The sequence below is a fragment of the Corvus hawaiiensis genome, chromosome 5 (genome assembly GCF_020740725.1).
Source record: "Corvus hawaiiensis isolate bCorHaw1 chromosome 5, bCorHaw1.pri.cur, whole genome shotgun sequence".
NCBI lineage: Eukaryota > Metazoa > Chordata > Aves > Passeriformes > Corvidae > Corvus > Corvus hawaiiensis.
In genome coordinates, this window is record NC_063217.1 from 69,689,191 (window position 1) to 69,709,486 (window position 20,296).

The following is a 20,296-nucleotide window of genomic DNA, read 5'->3' on the forward strand; positions in this document are numbered from 1 at the left end:
GCAAGCAGCTAATTTCAAAGTTAACTTAATGAAGTTAACTTGAATAACCACACTTAAGGAATCAAATCTCAGTATTATCTATCAGTGTTTGAAGTACAGACTCTTTATTTAAATGGTGGTTTAGATTAATGGGCCTCTGATGAATTGAAGGGGTAACAATGGCAGATCTGTAGAACTGTGGTAGTGGTAAGGGATTATTTGTAAGAACAAGGTGATAAAGATTTCCAGTCAGTTTCATGCAGACTAAACTGGTGTGACAATTTAACATTAAAACTTTTCACTTTGTATGTTCTAGGTCTTATCCGCTCTACTTTGAAAGGTGTAATAGCAGAAAAGAGACGTAAAGCACTGGGTTAGCTAATGGGCAGTGTGGGAATACTAGCAAAGCTCCTGCAGCTAGTACTGGAATCGAAAGGCACACTTTACCACAGGATGGCTTTTAAATGGACAAATTTGTACTGGTTTTACTGTTACTGTCACCCATGCTAGCTGGGTTAAAACTCAGCTATGTTGGTTCTATCCACAGGTGTTAGAATGACGCCTTTGCTGGCTGCACAGTAATATATTTGAGATGAGGACAAGCCCTTTCTCTCTGCTGTGCATGCACGTACAGGCAAGAATTAGCATCTGTTTCTGTAGTGCACAGCAGGTATGGTTGTGGCACTGTTTCTTTATCAGATATCTGTTTGTAAATAGGATTCCTTGCATTATAACAATTTTGAATGTATTGAAAAAACCCAACCCCACAAACAAAAAAATCACCCAAAAAATCACAGCCCAAACCCAAACAAACTACCAAAAAATAGGATAGTTACAGAAGCTGATAGAAGTGATGAATGTGCTACTCAATGTTTATCTGCTTACTGTATAGTCATTGATTTTTTGGTGAGGACAATTATCCACTACAGTGGAGCTTTATTTAAAGACTTTTAACTAAGGTTTCTGGAGTGATGTTTAAAGCTTGGAATCCTTCTCAATGATTTATTGTAATGCAACATTTGCTGCAATAAACTATGCCCTCAATTAGACCTGAGCAACTCCATTAACTTTAATTATATCATGGTTGTAACTGAGAGTATAATTTAGCCCTCTGGGAATAGAATATACAATTAAAGCTCCACAGGGCAGAACAGGCAGAAGAAATTTGCCCTTCAGCTGGAGCTGTCAGGGAAATTATATGTTGTTTTGGTTATTCTCTCCAACCTTAACAAATCCTATTAATGACATAGTCGCAGTGTGTAGTTTGCAGTGTGTGGTGGTTGGTAGAACAAGTACTGGTTATGCTTTCTCTCTTGGTATCGAGCAGTGAACAGCGATCAGGAATTTAGGCTCTTGGGCACCAACTTTTTGCTCAGGAAATAGGAGAGCAGGAGCTGAGTGAAAAAGATGAGTGCCTTTGCAGCTCTACAGAAATTGTCAGTCGTGGTTCAGGACCTAGCCCAGCCAGAGGATGTGGAGGGCTTGGAATCGAGGGACTAAGAAGTAATGTGTGCTTATTTGACATAACCCCGTAGTAACAAGCTGTTTTGTTGCAGAGGGGAAAGCAAACAAAAAGCTGTAGGCAGATCTCTGTGATAAGAACGAACCAGTTTTTCCTCCCAACTGCTGCAGCAGAAAGCAAAGAGTTGACAGTGTTATTAAGCTATATTGATAGCCTGTTCAACTCCTTTCAATGTGACTGAGAAAAATTAGCTTAGCTTGTAAGAATAAGAAAGAAGAATTTTGGTCTTGCATTTCTTATTTCCAAAGAGAGATGCCAGAGGGAACTTTTAGCCAATATGCAGGGTTATTTTCATGTTTGCTTTTGGTTTGTCTTCCCAAGATAAATGGGTTTGTTTCTCAGTATTCACATCTGGTGGATTTTGAGGGCTTGAAATCAGTGCAAGATAAACCATGAGGGCATTGGAAGTTGAAGTCCCCCTGGAAAGGCTACAGAACAGTTGGGGGCCATCTCAAAAAGCAAGCCAAAAGCACTCGGGCTATGTTAAACCCTAAATGACTATGCCAGGAAACATCAAAGCCCATGGTGCTCCTGCAGGCTGGGCACTTGAGTTTCATAGTGCTTTCCATGGTAACCTCAGCTCAGCCTCAGTCCATGTGCCCTTAAGTTCTTGCAAACTTCATGTCAGAAAATTCCTCAGGGAAGGCTCTTTGTGTCTAATTTTTGACAACTGGCACTGTCAGCTCAGGCAGGTCGACACAGTTTCCCCCATTGCTTAATCTACCCTCTCTACACCCAGATCCCACTGACATGCATTTACAAAGGAGCATGATAAAGAATTTCCTTCCGTGCCCCAACATAGCAGCCTGGCTACTTCAGGAGCAAAATGTTTTCAGTGTTGGCACCCAACTCCTGTAGTGGAAGTATTTTCTACTTTCTTTGTCAAGAAAGGAACTACTTTCCGCACCAGTGGAGTTTGTGTGTACCTACCACATTTGAGTTTAAGGCTCTCTTCAAGTAAGTTCCAAGTTTAGCTGAAGTCCTGCTAAAATGATTAACAAAATTCAGCTTCTTGTGCTGTCTGTTTTCAGTCTTCTATGACTCAGCCAAATGTACTTCACTACTTGCATCTGAGACTCAGAGAGTTCTGAAGAGTCGGGTTGGCTTATAAGTGTATTTAGATCTGAGCCCGAGACATGAGAGGAAGCCTAAAATGATGAGAAGGCTGAAGAAAGTAACATCTAAGTTAGAGAAAAACCTCACAAACCCATCTAAAATGTGAGTAGCTCAACTATATAGAAAATGTATGTGGTATTGGGAGTAATAGGGGAAAAAGATTTATTTAGGAGTGGAACTTCCACCCACTGGTTTAAATTACGTGATGGAAAGGAAATAAGGGGAAAAGAGAAAATTTTGATGAGGAAAAGAAAAACTTCTTAAGATTTGTCAGTCTATGGAAACTTTTCAGTTATTATATTTAACAGAATTGGCCTGAAAATTTGTAATGAAAAAGACCATTTGTAAAATTTGAAATGAGCTGTGAAAATAGCGCTGTGCTAAATAAACACTTAGGAAATCCAGGCTGCGTTTTTTTTTTTTGCTGGAATAAGACCTAATTTATTTCTCTTTTCATTCCATTCTTCTTCCAATTTTAAAAAACTTTTAATTAGTGCATAAAGAAAAAGTACAACAGGCATATTCAATACCCTTGCCAATTAAACTGATTAATAATTTCCTGCAACATGGGCATTTTTTTATATTCTTAATAGAATATCCAAATGAGGAACTTGTCATTACTACCTTCTCTTGCTTCCTTTCACAGCACTGCGTCTCTTGGTGAGGACCAACATAGAATAACTGTGCACTGGTACAGAACAAGAGAAATAGAGAATGGTTTGAGTATGCCTTTTAATTGCAATTTATACCCTCTAGTTCATGTGTTGAAAGGGACAGAGGTTTCTTTATGCTACTTGTCATAGTGTGAGGCTGACTACTCCAAACTGAAGTGGAAAACTGAAAGAAACCCCACAAACTTTGTAATTAGGGTAAGAATGGCTAACAGCATTTTGTGGATGGGGTTCTTCACTGTCTTGCTCTTGCTGACTGTGTGAAATGCTGTGAAAGTGTAAGGGGTTGTGTCCCCTCTGTATAAATGACTGTCCAAGCTGAAAGCACTGGCTGTTTGCATGTTGTAACCTCACTGGCATCATGAGGTAACCTGGAGCCGGGGGTGTTTGGGTACACAGGAGGCTTTCCCCAGCCTTAGAGCAGACAGGCAAACCATGGTGAAAATGAGCAAATGCTGAATGCTGCTTGCACAGCACTCTTTGTGAAAGAGCAGTGGTTAAAGACAAGACTGGACACAGCCTTGCAGAGCCAGGTCAAGGAATATTTTACAGAATAAATGTCCCTAGCAGTGTTGTGTGGCCTTGTGATTCCTGTTGTCTTTATTGTGGCCTTTGCTGATTTGAAAGTCCCGTGCTAGATGTTCGATAGCCACTGCTAGACTGATTATCATGGGATATTTTGGCTTGGAAGGAACCTTAAATATCATCTGATTCTAGCCCCTCCTGCCATGGACACCTTTCACAAGACCAGGTTGCCCAGAGTTCCTTTAACAATTTAACCTGGCTTTAACACTTCCAGTGGTGGGTCAACTTCTCTGGGCAATCTATGCCAGTGCCTCACCACCCTCACAGTAAACAACTTCTGTATATCTAACCTACATTTCCCCTCTTTCAGTTTGTACCCATTCTCCTTTGTCCCATCACTAAAGTTCCTGATGAAGAGTCCCTCTCCCACTTTCCTTTAGGCTCCGTTCAGATACTGGAAAGTTGCTCCAAGGTCTCCACTCAACCTTCTCCAGGCTGAACAGTTCCAGCTTTCTCATCCTGTCCTCACAGGGCAGGTGCTCCAGTCCTCATCAACCTTGTGGCCCTCCTCTGGACTTGCTCCAACAGTTCCATGTTCTTCTTATGTTGGAGACACCAGACCTGTACTCAATGCTCCAAGTGGGGTCTAACCAGAGCAATATGTAAGACTTTTAGGAAAGAGATTCATTACTGTAGATATACTCTAGATATGTTTAAAAACCCAAACAAAATCCAGAAAACAAAGCCCAAACCCTTCCTAAAATAAAGTGTTTAAAGTGATCCTTCAAACAGCGTTAGAAATATTTTCTCCTTCTAAATGTTCAAAACTTTGCCTATTCTAAAATCTATAATGAGAGATAAGATCCTGTGAAAGTGAATACTATTTCTTTTCCTTGGAAATTTATCTTTGTTCTTTTTTCATGACATTTTGTCCAGGTTGATGGTATCCTTGCAAGAGAGCAGTGTGCATGTTCCTCAACATGGGTGGGGAGTCAGATTGCCAATTATTTAAAGGAAACGACGGTTGAATTAGTAGGTTAGATGAAAACCAGATTATCATAATACATAAATTACATGACCACTTCAAAGTGCGTGAGGCTGAATAGCTGTTTGGATCTGCTATCAGGTTCTGAGACGTTTTGTGTAAAATGCTGATTTGTGCTTGGCTGCTGACTGCAATGCTTGCACATGGGGCAAGGAGAGGAACACCGAGTACTCCCCTGCTCAGAGCACTGTACTTCTAATTCTGTGGTCTTTTCTTGGATGTGACACCTAGAGTGGGGCAGATTATGTTTCCAGTTAATGATCTGCAGAATGATATGCAGTGCTTTTTTGGCCAGTCTCCTTTCTGATGCTTAACAACTCTATACACAAAACTGGGACAAGAATTTAACCTACTCTTTGCCATCCATCAAAAGAACATGAATTGCATCTATTGAGGGTAGGAAGATTTGACAGGGGGAAAAAGGAAATGGTAGAAATTGTAGACCAGCCAGGTGAGAGCTAGCTGCCTAAATGAATGCGACTCATGCCTAAGTGGGCATAAGAGTTTCTCTACAGACATATTGGGTGGTCAGACCCTCACCTGAATTATATGGCTCAGAATCAGAAGTATCTCCACTTTCTTCCCTGAATTTAATCCAGATTCGTGCAAGTGCAACTGAGATAAAATATTAATTATAGACTCTCAGGATCTTTCTTATTTCAGGGCAGCCAGGAGCTGGGACATGGGGTTGGCTCATGTTGGAAAATGAGCCTGTGCTAGTAGTCTGGGATGGTTAACAGCAATGAAAGGGCTCTGTGCTGATTTAATTAACTGGCTCATTACTAAGAGAACTTAAAGGCTCTGTCTAGGTGGAGCGACAGACATGATCTGTATGAAGTCTTGAGGCAAGGTTTTTAAATTATTTTTCCCACGGAAATCATGTTAGCTGGCAGGTGGCTTGTGCTCCGCTCTTATCCTGACATGGATCCTGGGCAGAGTAAAGTCAGGATACATCTGGGATCAGGAGATGGTGAGTGATTCCAGGTCCTATACTTCAGACACAGTCTTAGACCTTCAGGAACTTCATATTCTAATACCAGGCTTGTGATGTTGCTTTTGGCCTCCAAAAGTCTGTTTTTGGCTTTGTCATGTTTAGCAGCTCTCCTCTGCCCTGTGCATATGCTGTAATTCTTTTGACTTGCTAATTCAGACCAGCTGATAAAGAGGAATTTTTTGAGCACAGCCTTGTTGCTAGGGGTGGAAGCTACTATTCACATATTCAGCTTTATCTCTATGGATACTCATTTGATTTTAATTCTCTTAAAACATGCAAAAATGTAAGAAGGGCATTGTTGGATCACATAAGTGGAGAAAGAAATTCTGTTTAGGATGGTCATGTGAGCACCTGAAGAACATCCCTCTCCTGTCAGCATTCACAGTTGTTGGACTAGGAATGCTGGGGGATACATCCATGCCATCTGTTCAATTATAGTGATATTCCTTCTTGTATTTGGTAGCACAAAATATTTCAATTATACTTTGAATTTTGACTAGATGTATCACAGTAAATATAGGTGGTGTTTGGGGTATGCCCTTTCATTCTTAAATTCTATGCAGATTTCTTAATTTTGTGTTACAACTGTGTATTTCAACACTTTATTTGGACTCTGAGCACTCACCAAATATCTCATACTTGATTATAGTCCTCTGTTAGCAAAATGCAACTGAGCTGCATTGTTAGCATTGTTAGGCAACTGTGTCTTTCCCATCTCTTCCTTTTTCTCCTGTGTAACAATGCAAAGGCTTTCCTTTAGGTTTAGCAGCTGTGCTTCTCATGGCTATCTCTCTCTACAGGGTCAAACGTTGCCTCCACTGAAAGATTTGGGAAGAGGGAAAAGAGGTTGGCAGTTTAGAGTCCCTGAAGTGTTGAGAGCCCAGAGCCTGTATAAAGTTTCACTCATGGTGCTTTGTTTGTTTATTGATGACAATTTTGTCTTTTCCCATAAGTATCTCCAAATGGGTGTCTGCAGTGTGTTTTGTACATCAGGCTTTGTTGGTCTGTAGTACTGACTTGTTGTTTCTCTTTTAAACTGAGAGGGAAACTTCAGGAAGACTTATTGCCATATGTACACAGGCTGATTTTTGCAAGCTTTCTGATTCTTCAGCCCTGCAGCTTTCTACTCCTCTCTCTAAGTAATGATGTGCTTGATTATTTAGTTAGTTGAGGCATTTGCTTTGTTATGATTTCATCTTTTGGACCAGAGGCAGCCTGAAGCAGCAAGGCAAAACAGTTTGTTATAATTTGACTGTTTTATCTCCCAGAGAAAGATAGTGCTGTCCATCATCAAAAATAACAGTACTGGACTTCTTCCAATCAAAAATATATCACTACTCCTGAATTAGTGTTGAAAATTAATAACACAAACATTTTTTGCAGGAACACTTCTAGTGTCACAAGCAAAATTTGGTACCAGGGACATGAGGTAGATTAAAACCTGGAGTGTTTCAAAATAGTTTGCAGGGGCAATTAATGCAACAGTTAATTAAGCTTGTTTAATGAATAGTTCACAGGGCACACAGTATTGCAAGAAAAGAAAAGAAATGCTATTGTGTTAAACTGTCTCAGGTGGTAGATCTTGATAAAGAACCTCTAGCTCTGGCACAGAAATAAAGGCTGAGGAATAAAAACAAAGCCAATGGAAGGGAGGGAGGGAGGAAGGAAGGAAGGAAGGAAGGAAGGAAGGAAGGATCTGTCCCAGAAGAACTGGGATTCAACACTAAAACTGGCAGTCTCTCTAAAGAAGGAAAAAAGAAAGAAGAAATTATTAAGAGAGAACATTTGTGAAAAAGGAATAAAACCCAGGATTGTTGTAAAGGGGATTGATAAGTATTTGAAAGTCTGCATGAATGCAAGATGAATGATAAAAGGAACAAAGATTAGGGATACATGAAAAGTATTGGCATCATTAATGTAACTGGAACTGAGAAGGGAAGCAAAAAAATGTGCTAGGGATAAATTGTATAAGATAACATATAGATCATGCAGAAGGGAAGAGATGGGAGAGAAGTTTTGGAAATAAATAAAACTGAGGATTATGGAAGACCACGTAAATTTGTTGGAAAAACGTATGCGTGCTTAGAAACTCTGCTTAGCTTTAGTTCTTACTGTCTGTAAGGGTGGTTTTCCATTATTTTAATGTGTCTGGGACATCTAAATAGGATGGCTCAGAGAATGCTTTTCTCTATAAAAGAGATATCTCAGAAAAACTACAGCCGTCCTCACAAGTGCAGTGGTATTTGTGATCCAACATCCCTGTCCTCTGTGTCTGCTGAACTTCCCACGGGGTTGTGGCATCCCCAGTTTATCAGAGGGCAGGTGAGTGACTCATAAAGTAGATCACTGACTGCTGAACTTTTTGGTGAAGAACACACAAATGGGAAAAACCTGGGGGCCATCATGCATTGTGAGAGCTGAAGTCCAGCTGGGGCCTTTAACAGGATAAAAAGGACAAGGGTTTCTATCAGGGTGCTTCTGTGGTGTTGTTTCAGTATCCTGGTACTGTACTTCTGTGATAATATTTCAGAATGAAAGTGATTTCTTCTCAAGTAGTTAGTTTTTAGAAAATACTGAAGCAAGTATTCAAAATGACAGTAAAAGTTGCTTGGAACAAAATACAGATAAATCTATGAGGATGCAGTCACATCTAATTGTAAGGGACTGCTTCTTTTAGAAAGGATGTTGAAAGTTGGTTAAGCATAACTGACAGCTGAGCTATGTTGAATCCTCCCCATTTCAATGTAAAGTAACTCAGTTTGAAAGCTTTTAATTGAATCTGATTTTAAAGCAGAAAGGGGTGAAAGTTCCAGATGACATTCAAAGAGCTGGACCTGAGTTGTCACTTGAGGATATATTAGTTTGGGTGGAACACCATGCAAATGCATTTGGTGACATCGTTTTAAGTCTAAACTCTCCATCTAGTCCTTAGCTTCCTGTTCCAGCTGAAACTCCCCTCATCCTGTCCCTTAGCCATGTCTTCAGACTTGGAGGAATTGCCCTGTACTGTGCTCTGAGTATTTACCTTCTGGGTCATCAGTGGTGCACAGACTTTCCCACTCCTTATTCCCCCTCTCTCTGCCCCCAGCCCCTGATGTGGCCTTGTCTCACTTTGTAACGTTTGCAGTTCTGCTGTTTCTGTTTGAGTAACTGAAATTTGGCTTTGTGGGGTTTTTAAATTTGTGTTCATATTCCATGCCTGTGGCCTTGCACCCTCAGCTAGGCAGTGCAGTCTCCTCTTTGTCTGCAGTTGCAAAGGCTTCCACCAGGTCAGAGGTTAGTGGAATACTTGGTATTCATGTGGTATTTTTCTCAGTGTACTGAGGAATATGTAACATGCATCTTAAAAAAATCCAAAATTCTCTGATTGCTAAGGCTGCAACAATCATTATAATACTTGCCACTTTTTATTTTTAACAGTGAAATAGGCATAATTGTGGTAGATGCTATGTCCTTTTGCCAAGACAAATGGCAAACAATGTTCTCATCTTTTTCTCTCTCTCTCTTATTTTTTTTCCCTTCTGAGAAGCCATATTTAGTAAATTTTTTGAGCATTACATCTCAAATAAGGCTTTTACCTTTTATAGGTTTTAGCTTTTTTAGTTAAGCAGACTGTTTTCTGGGGGATTTCAGCTGCTAGAGAGTGTTTCAGGTTTTAAGCATAACAAAACAAAGACATATTTTCTATATCTTGAGAATACTGTAACTCTCCAACAATCTTAAAATAATTGTTGCACCTCATATTTTCAAGTAACTGGCAGGAACAATAATCTTCTACAGCTTAGTACACTCTATTAAAAATGAGTAATATACATATTGATCATAATGCTTCTCTTAGCTGATGAGGCATCTCTTGGGGAAGAAACCACAGCACCATATGGCTTTAATGTACTCAATATAGTTCTCCAAATAACCACTATAAATTATATTTCAGAATTATGCTGGGCAGCAATAGACTTAGTCTTCCAAACCGTCAATAATACATCATGACAGTAGGTAAGAAATTAATTATGCACAGGATGCAGTATTTAAATAATTAACAGCTAACCAATCTGTTTTGTAGCTGTGGTTTGTGACACTTGGAATTACACTGACTTTAACATTCTATGATAAAAATGGGTGCATAATGCACCCAGATAATTGAAACTGATACAGGAAGCAGAAAGCATTTCTCTAGCAATGTAGCTAATGTAATGCAATACAGTTTCCTCAAAAAGAATGAGATCCAGCATCTTATTGCAATTTTAAATGTAAATTTTAAATGGAAACATTCTTCTGAATATGAAAGTAGTTTATTGCCCAATTCTGGCAAAGGGTGATGTAATAAATAGCTGAATTCAAATTTAAGGCAAAGCTAAAGGCACAGTGTGGTTTGCCAGGATTATATTATACATTTTTTGTCATATGTTTATTTGTCAACAAGTTAAATCATTAAAACAAATAAATTTCAATCCCTATCTGGAACAAAACCCACTCCATGAAATAAGCAGTATTACCTGTTAAACAGTAACAGCAATATTGTTGTTTCTGACATTACCAGCTGGCAGAGACCACAGTGGCCTTTTAAAATCTAAATCCAGAGGGAATAATTCAGAGACCAAGTCATCAAATTTGGAATATATGCCATATCTGGACTCAAAGATCAGTTCCTGGCAACACTAACTCTGCTCTTCCTTGTTCAGAAGGTAAGGAAACTGGGTAAGGAAACATGCACACATCTGCCTCGTGATAAGAGATCCCATGGCATTTTCTTAGAGTAGAAGTTCAGCATTTTGATGAGCAGACTGCTGGCCAAAATCTGCTCTCCTCCCACCTTTTTATCAGTCCTTTTTGTGCACATTTTCAGTATGGCTGGAGCTGATCCTGCAGATGCTGCATGCCAGGGCTGGCCTGAAAACAAAAATTCAGGGGATTGTCCTGGTTTAGGGTGGGATAGAGTCAGTTTTATTCCTAGTTCTGTGTTTTGGATTTAGCACGAGAATGGCATTGGTAACACGTTGGTGTTTTGGTTGTTGGTAAGTCAAGGACTTTTCCCATGCTCTGCCTGCCAGCAGCTACACAAGGGCTTGGGAGGAAGCACAGCCAGGACAGATGACCTGAGCTGGTCAAAGGGCTATTCTGTAGGCTCTCCCATACCATAGATCATCACACTCTCTATGTAAACTGGGGAAGTTTGGTGGAAGTTGCTGATCAGTGCTTGGGGATGGGCTGGGCGTCAGTCGGCAGGTGGTGAGCGATTGAATTGTGAATTCCTGTCTGCCTTGGGTTTTGTTCCTCTCTTTCTTTTTGTTATCTCCCTTTTCACTACTATTATTATGATTATTATTAACTCTCTTGCAATTATTTAACTTTGCTTTTCTCAGTGGCTTTTGTTTTTTTCTGATTGCCCTCAGGGGAGGGGTGGGAGTGAGCAGGTGGCTGCATGGTACTTAGTTGCCAGCTGGGCTTAAACCACAACAGGGATAAAAATAAATGAAGAGAAAAGATGAAACTCATGCAGAAAGTTTTTTTTTTCTTTCAGGAATGTCACAGAGGCCTTTGCAGTTTTTCACAGGAAATGCAAGAGTCACTGTGTTAGTATAATCACTAGCCCAGATAACCAGTATAATGATGCATTTGGAGCTGGGTTTTCACAAGGTGGGTAGCATCTGCAGTAGGCAGTCAGCTGTGCTTGGATTTTCTCTTCAGATCTTTTTAAAAATTTTATTTGAATAACTATTTGGGGGCCTCAGAGAGAGAAAGTGCAACCAGTAGAGTTATGTTTCAGACATTACATAGGTTGTCAATCATCATTTTCTCGTAGGTGTAAGATTCAACTGTGGCTGCTCTCAGGAACGTGAGACTCGAAAATTTGCTGAACTCATCCAAATAACAAGGTCTCCAAGGTCTTAGTAACTTGAATAGAAAATCTAATTGCATATAGATTTAAGAAGCAGAACAAGACACAGTCAATTTGGATTAAAACATGCTATGGTTGCCTTCACAGGATTTTAGTTGGATCTGTACATGATGGATGAGAAGGACTATGAGTCTCTGTCATAAAGGTTTAAGCACAAGATGATTGTGGGATTTCCTTTCCCAGTAGGCCCCTTCTCTTAGTGGAATTACAAAGATGCAAGCAAATGCAGGAATTTAAAGATGAATGTCGCACTTCTGCTTTTCAAATATTTCACAAATACAGTACACAACCCTTGCACAAGGCCTTTGTATCAGTGAAGAACTATAAAATAACATGTGACTAAGCTCAGGTGTAAAGGGAAAGTTGTCTTTTTCCCTTCTCATTGCCATCTTTGTTGTAACTTTTTTTCCTCAGACTATTCAGAGCCATAGCAGCAAAGAGTGGAAGCCCTCTGATGGTAGTGGCAATGATTTAATTGTTTCTTTCTGAAGGCTGCCAATTTCTGCAATATTGAAATAGAGGTATTGGCCGCCCATCATTATTATGGAATAAATTTTGGAATTCCACCTTGAGGTGGAGAGGAAAACATGAATCCATGTGAATCAATGAAGAGAATATAAGTTCCCCCCCACCCAGTGAATTTTATACCTCTAACATGATGTAAACCAAACCTGCACCTATTAATTTTCTGGCTCTTGCTTATGACAGCTTTTTAAAATATAAGATAATGTTTTAGAAATCCATATGCATGTGTATTGGGTGGTAGAATTGCATTAGAACAGAAATACAATGCTAAAAATAAATTATTCTTGTTCTACACATGGTCACAATCAGTATTCTCCAACTTTACCCTCTCTAATGTTACAGTACTTGTTGTAGATGGGTATTTAAAGTAAGTTTATAGTGTATAAATTTCATGCGTTTGATGCTATGATCTGCACTAGCTACCCTCATGGATAGTTTACTGTCTCTCCCTCCTGATATATCAAACAGATTGTGGAAGATTTGAGACATTCAAGACTTGCTTGGCAAACCCCTGGAAAATTGCAAGTTTTACTAGTTTAATGGTGTACAGACCTCTGTCTCCTCACCAACAAAACAATATTTTACAACATCCAGGATTCATGAGATCACACATATTTTCCCCAAAGCTGATGAATTACAGGTTACCTCTTTGAGTTGGAGACCAGAAGTGAAGAAGAGAACCAGATCCAAATGGCACAAAAGGTAAGAAGTAGTAAGCATTGGCAGTCATCACTTGGCAGGCCTAATGGTCAGCTGTGGCTGCTGTCAGGAAGGTGTGCCTCAAAGATTTGCTGAGCTCATGCAAATAACACTTCAAGGATTCAGCAAGTTGAAGCAGAGGTCTAGTTACACAGGTGTGAGGAAGTTGAGATAGAATCAGAGATGTTCACTTGAGTAAGTTTGGATTCAGGCACGCTTCGGTCACTGCTGCATTATTTGTTATCTGTGTTAGTGGGAAGAGCTGGACTACCTGAGTGTCTGTGCCACGGGCTGGTTGTAACTTACTTTTACTGATTTCTGTTCATTTTTCATGTTAGGCTGCATGGTCAGAAAGGCTGTCAGTGCCCCAGTCCTCATAAACTCTGTGTATGGGCTAGTGCTGTTTGTAGCATGCCATCCCCTCCTTGTCTCCCGTCATCCACACCTTCTGGCCTACATTTCTCCCTTTCTTTCCATGGCAGCCAGGACAGGAAGGTCAGGGAGGTGATGCACCCTAGGTTTTCCCCTAGTACGAAGTCAGGAAATGGTTCTGGCTAGGTATTAATGATCATACATTAGTCATAGCCAAAGGAATCATCCTTTGCTCACTCAAAGTGCTCCTTAAAAAGTTCCTTTTGTCCCATGGTGACAGCAATCTGAAGAACTATTAAGCAGCAAATGCACGCAACCATGCACAAAACCAGGCTGAATGATCCCATCCCACAGACTCCTGGTGCGTTCTGGCTCCTCAGAGTCTGGCTGATAGAACTTACAGCCCAGACTGTCTCTGTGCTTTTACAGTGAGGAGAACACTTTAAGGACTAATAAAGGATGAGCAAATGAATAATCCATGTATTGCAGTTACATAGAGGACAAGTGTACCGAATAGAAGTCATTTCGGTAGTGTTTGGTATACAAATTCAAAATTCTCTCCCACCTTTTTCTCTTTATAGCTCTTCTTTTTTTTTTTTGCCTGAGGTACTGTTAATTGCCTCTTCTATGCAGGAACATCTACTGATTTAATTCAATCTACTGATAACTGGCATTACACTTGGCACCAGAAATATGAATTTACTTAACAGCTATGTCATGGGAATCAATTACCAGCAGTTTTCAGAAGAATGTCAAAAACTTATTTGCTATTCTTGACAATATGACCATGCCTCAAAGTTTTAGGGTATTTTCTATGTTTTCTTTATCTCTCTCTCCTTAATTTATCTGTATATTTCACAGACTCATGCCAGTGAACATTCAGAGCTGCTGGTATTAATGATAACTATCATCACACTGAATTAGGCTGCGAATGCACAAAAACTTTCAAGTGTGAACAAAATGGGGCAATGTTTGAATAGGAATTTGTGGAATGCTATGGCACAGGGTTTTCCCAAAACAAGTAAAGAACAAAACTTTCTCCCTAGCTATTTTTTTTCTTTTTTTACATGACATATGAAATTGGGGGAGTAGGATTTGTGCTTGTAAATTACAACAAGGCCCTGGGCACTCAGATCTAACTTCGATATTGGCTCTAGTTTGAGCAGGTGATTAGACTACATGAATTCCTGAGGACCCTTCCAGATTAAACTGCTCTAAGAATCACGAGTTACTCAGTTAGCTTCATGCATTACAATGTCCTCCAAAGAGATTTGCTTACTATGCTCTTTGTAAGAAACAAATCAAAAAGAAGTAACACAGGGTTTAAAAAAATAATTAATGTGATTCCAGCACAATATGCTATAATCTTTTTATTTAACACTAGAACATGAGTGAAATCACCTCTTGAGTAGAACTTTGTAATTCCTTATTTCATGAGCTACTTCATGAAACTTAATGGAGAGGAAATGAAAGAAAATGCTGCATCCACTTCAAACTGCTAGGATATTTGTTGTATTATAATTATCTACTATGAAATTTGGCTACATGGACATCATTAGTTTTCAAAATACCGTCGAGGGACTTTTAATAACCTCTAGGAGCTAGGATTCAAAGATTTGAGTTCCTTCTACAGCCTCAGTCCTGTTGTTGGCATCATGCAAGTGGCTTAGTTCAGTAGTAACTCAGACAGACAAGGACTACCAGCATGATTTCCTTCGGCACATGCACTCAGTTTTCCTTGGAGGATCTCCTATTTAAATTCAGACTTGGCTCAGCACTGCTTAATTTGGGAGGTCTGACTGGCTCGTGAGGCAAAATGATGTGGCCACAAGCCGCTATATTTATTTGGGGTCCCTATATTTGGAGTCACCTTCTGTTAATCACATATTATGGTTCATTGGGCACTTCAAGAACATCAGCTGGCAGAGAAGTCATTTGAGGGCCTTCTTTATTAATTTGTTGCCTGTGAACTTCCACCTCCTCCCAAAAGTCCCAGGTCTTCTTGAGAGTGTTCTAAGTGATTTCTGGGAGCCAGACTGTCTATAGAAGGGGTGGATATGCATAGTTTTTGGAGACTGTGATGGAATCGTGCCTGCTGCAGTGGTCCCCAAACAATTCTTTTGGTGACATTGCTCTGTATGTGTTCTGACATATCTAAGTGTCAGTTTCTTGTATTAACCAGTGAAGCAGGCAGTGTGCTATAAATTGTTGCTCATTGCTGTCAAGCATACAAGTAATTTGGCTGCTTGAAGTGAGATTTTTGCCCAGAAAGAAAGGTATTTAAAATTTGTCATTCTGTGATTAATTTCATGAGGATTCACCTTCTGAAAGTTTCTGCTGAAGAGAAGCCTTTTAGGCCATTGAATATGTGTGCTCAGTTAATGTCTACACATGCAGAACTGGTTAAGTACACAAAGAATTTCCTGGGCAAGTGTCAAATAAGTCTTTAAATGTAGAGATTAGTGTGAATTTAGGTTTTGGACACTTAAAATTAGAAAGAACACTTGGATATTTGGCTGTGAGCAAAAGACAAAAGTGAACTGGGAGGTCTCTAGGATCTACAGGAGACTGGGTTGCTAGCCTTGTTTTTTTGTGATTCTCTTTTTTCCCTAAAGTCCACTTCCATTTATTACATGAAGTACAAAGATGACAGTGATCATCTTTTTTGTGGCAAGCTTAAAAGAGAGGGCTTCAGGTGCTCTGGGGCAGATGCTGCAGCATTTGCAGGAAGAGAAGCTTTTCCGGGAAATGCGTGGGAAAGTTCACTGCTCTGAATGAAGGAAAGCTGTTCTGACATATGTTTCCTGAACCTTTAGGAGGAGTTACCAAGAAAATGTGATAGGAACAATCTTTCTCTTTCTCAAAAGGAGCTCATGGCTGAAGACCATGCTCACACATGTTGCATAATTTCTGGTTGGCTTTTCTTTGTGTGGTTATGTGCAAAACTGCTATGGGTGTGGGAGAAGTCTCTTGATTCTGAAAATCCACTCTGACAGTAATGATGAATAGTAAAGACCGCTGTGTTGCACTTTGCACGCTAATCAGTCTTTATGTTCCTTTATATCTTGCACCATATGTACACTGTGACTTGGCTGGGATGGAAAACTCTAACTGGCAACACTTACCCTGATTGTTCTTAACATGATCAAACAGTAACATGGTTTGACAGAAATTTTATAAACCATCATGTCGTAAAACAAAACCAGCAGAAACTAGCTTGAGCAAAGAAGGTGTGTTTAAAAAGAAAAAAGTTAATGAAAACCACATGAAACTGCCCATCTGTGCAATTGTTGTACATTTTCAGTGTATGAAGGCAAATAAATACCAAAAACCTTTTGTACAGTCAATTTGAGTGTCTCAAAAGTAGTTTCTTTGAAAGTTAAGAAGCAAACTACAGCAAGTGCTCTATAATTCCCACTGTGAATCCACTGGTGGTAGTCAGGGGAGGATTTGTCAGGCAATATTTACCTTGCCCTTTCTCCTTTTATATCTCTAAGAGCTGTCTCTTACACATCCTTGGCCTCTGCTTGTTTGGTCTTTTATATCAGCACATGTGAGTTACAACACGAAAAAAGGAAAGCTCTAAAAACTCAAGGGACCAGGTGGTGAGATACGTGTCACCATTTTGTACTAAAGAGGACAGGATGTCATACTGGAAATGTTTTATTTGCAAAATGAATACCCACCCCCATCCTTAATAAATATTTAACCCCATCATAAAAAATATAAATCATCAGAACCAGACAGTTCAGAGATTCAAGAAAACCTATTTTAGCAAAATCAGGCTTGCTATGTTCCAGGTCTATGGAAGGAAAATAAGGAAAAGAAATGAGGAGAAAACACAAACATTCTGGCAAGCAAACCTGAATCATAAAAGGGACAAGATGAGGAAGTGTCTGTAATAAATCATGGTCCTGATAATCCAAAAGGAATCATGAAAAAGTATAAGTGCAGGTTTATAGGAATAAAATCAGATGCCCTAGCATAAGTCAGTTAATCAGGAAAACATACAGAAAAGGCATAAAGCACTGGTTCTATAAATATAGCAGAAGTTAGTTGGAGGTAGTGGAAGTAACAAAAAAACAAGTCAGATCTAATATTTCTTGCAGATACTTATTGAAGGAATAAAATGGGATACAGAGTAGGGTAATAAGACCTTTTCCTTGACTTTATCAGCAAAGATCAGTGTGTCCCTACGGTTAATGCAGTGATATTAATGAGGAACAAGAGAGGAAGAGCCAAAATGTCAGCCACATGTATGGATGATAACAAATGATGCAAAATATCTCCCACCTGGATTTCTCTGGATGGCTATGCATATAATTAAGCTTTTGAATAAGCCATAATGAGAGACTATAGGATTTTACCCACTGGAGATTTTTCAGAGGATCATTTTTTTCAGAGGATGAGCAAAATATACCTCATAGTATTCCTGAGCAAAGGAAAGGGCTGGTTGAGTCCTTGACATTTCTGTGAGTCCATGACAGTGAAAGATCATTTGGCACTTTTATGCTTATGTTTGCCAAATTATACATGCAGTTCATGTCGTGCCTGTGTTGTTTATTCTTCCTGCTAATGTCTGCAGCAAATGTAGGCTGAGCTGTGATCTCCGTGACGTTTGGACTGCAGGGTCACAGGTGCACTGGCCTGCAGGTAACCACTGACAGTGCTCTGAGCAGAACTAGCAGCTGTCATTCATTCCTGTCTCCTAAATTACTGTGCCATGAAAGTCAGATAAAAGCTGCAGGAAGTCTGCTTTGAAAACTGACATCTTACGAATGCTTTAAAATGAGTAGAATATTCATTCTCTGTTGGCTTTCATTTGTACCTCTGTTGTTCTTGATAACGTGTCAAGTTTGCATTTTTAATTTAAGTAGGCCAGCGGCTACATCTGGTGACATTAATTCACACTTTCTGACTCACATTTTCACTGAGTTACAAAGTCCAAAATCAACTGCTTACATGCTTTATTTATAAACACAAGCAAAATGAATTCTCTTTTCATGTGCAAGTGTTTTATTTGTGTCTTTCCACTGGGCTTGGGCACTAACTTCTTGCTTACATTCATGTAATGAAATCAATTAATTAATTTCTAACTATTTCCCAAATAATTCCCTCTTTGTCCTCTCAAAGCAATTAAGAAGCAATCGAAGATTTGCCATCAGTGTCTTTTGATATTTTTGATTGACTTATCTGGTCAAACTTATTGCTGTTTATTTCCTTCAGGATAATTGTTGAAGTTCCTATGTTAAATGATTTATTTTCTGGCTAAATGCACTGAGTCCAGAATATGGAACTCTCATGTGGAAAGCTAAGCACAAGGTATAATTTCAAAACTGCAAATAAGGAGATCAGAATAATTCTTAAACAGTTTTATCTGATTTGTCTTGTGGTAGGAGAGAGTCACTGATGCTGGAGAGGGCAGAGATGCTGCAAGAAACTTATTTAAGCCAACCTTCAAATCTGTGTGACTGAAGATCCTGAGTCATGAGGAGGAGCAGGTGAAAGGGGGAGATGGCAGCAGGAAGGATTGTAAGGCAAGTACAGATCTAACAAGCTATGGTCAGTGTTTACTTTAACTGGCATTCTTAGCCTTGAATTATTATGATTTGGTTGAGCACTACTCCCCAAATCAGTTGGGTGGTACGTGCATGCATAATTTAAGAGCTTGGAAAACAATTTTTCACAGCATTTGTTTTGAATGACAATCCGTAAAGACAAACTCAATGTAGTGTTGGCAAGACAGAAGGGATTTATGGGAACAGAAATGATTTAAGGGAATGTAGATGCAAATAGCAACAGGAAGGTCAAAACTAATAAAAGCTAACAGGGCTAGATAAAGAGAAAAGCTGATATATTTGAATTGCTGTTATATGTATGTATACCCCACCAGTTTTAAATTTTGTTAACTCAAATTGGCCTTGGTGCTGCCCACCTTGAGTTTCTGTGTGGAATTTACAAATACAAGCACCATGTTCCTTTGTCATGGTCCTTGAAGCACATGACAGCACAAATGGCATGGCAATTCTTTATCAGTTTTATGGCTTTTGTTTGTGGCTGCAAGCATGCAGCACATACAGTAAAAACAGACACATCAAAACAAAGCTGCAAAAAAAAAAAAAAAAGCCCTGTTGAAATCCATGTGAACTTTGGGGAGAAACATGAATTCAAGCTAAACCAAATGTTTCAGTTTGCTCTGCTTCAAATAAATAAAATAACCCAGTGGGACTACATCCCTGTAGTGAGACACAAACTTTACCTGCCAGTGATTTGAGGCAGATGTAGGCTCAGCTGGCTTGGCTGCAGTATAATGTGAAAGAAACACAAGCTTTTCAGGGTTTTATAGCTGGAGTTTTGCTGAGTGCAGCTGCTCCCTCAGCATATTATTAACTCAAAAACATGTTCATTAAAAAAAAAACAAAAAAAAAAAAAAGAAGAAGAAAAAGATTCCTGGCTCTTCTTTATCATGCAGGGGATCTCTTGGGCTATTCTGAGGGGATGTGTTTGAAAATTGCTGTGGAGGATGTGATGCACTAAGATTAGTATAAACAAAATGGAATCTAAGTGATCGTAGTGAGCGTAAAAAAGAAGACAAAATGGGAAATATTAGACTTGTATCCATCTGGAGGTTTCCTTAATAGGCACCCAGGAGCCTATCAGGGACTCACATCCATCACAAGAAACTTATTAAAAAAACTCATCACCCCTCTTCTCCCTTTATTTTATTCCTGTAGTGGCTGCATAGTTTCTAAAGAGATGAATAATACTGTGATGGAAATAGTTTTGTAGAATCACAGGATAATTGAATGTAAGGCTGGAAAGTGCCTGCTGAGGTCTCTCCTGCCCCAGTGGGAGAATCAAGTACGTCTGTGTCTCTTAACACATTTGTCTTCAGGGCTTCCAGTGATGGAGGGCCCATGCTTTCCCTGGGCCTGCCTGATAGCTTTAT

At 39.4% G+C, this 20,296-nt stretch overlaps 1 long non-coding RNA gene across 1 annotated transcript in view; it reads left to right on the top strand.

Annotated features, from left to right (window-relative positions):
• LOC125326535 overlaps positions 1-18,878 on the top strand; it is an 86,717-nt gene extending 67,839 nt beyond the window's left edge. The window contains exons 10-14 of the long non-coding RNA XR_007203877.1: positions 10,393-10,537; positions 11,374-11,489; positions 12,745-12,978; positions 17,933-18,000; positions 18,744-18,878. This is a non-coding gene — a long non-coding RNA (uncharacterized LOC125326535). The remainder of the gene's footprint in view (positions 1-10,392; positions 10,538-11,373; positions 11,490-12,744; positions 12,979-17,932; positions 18,001-18,743) is intronic.
• Positions 18,879-20,296: the final 1,418 nt, after the last annotated feature.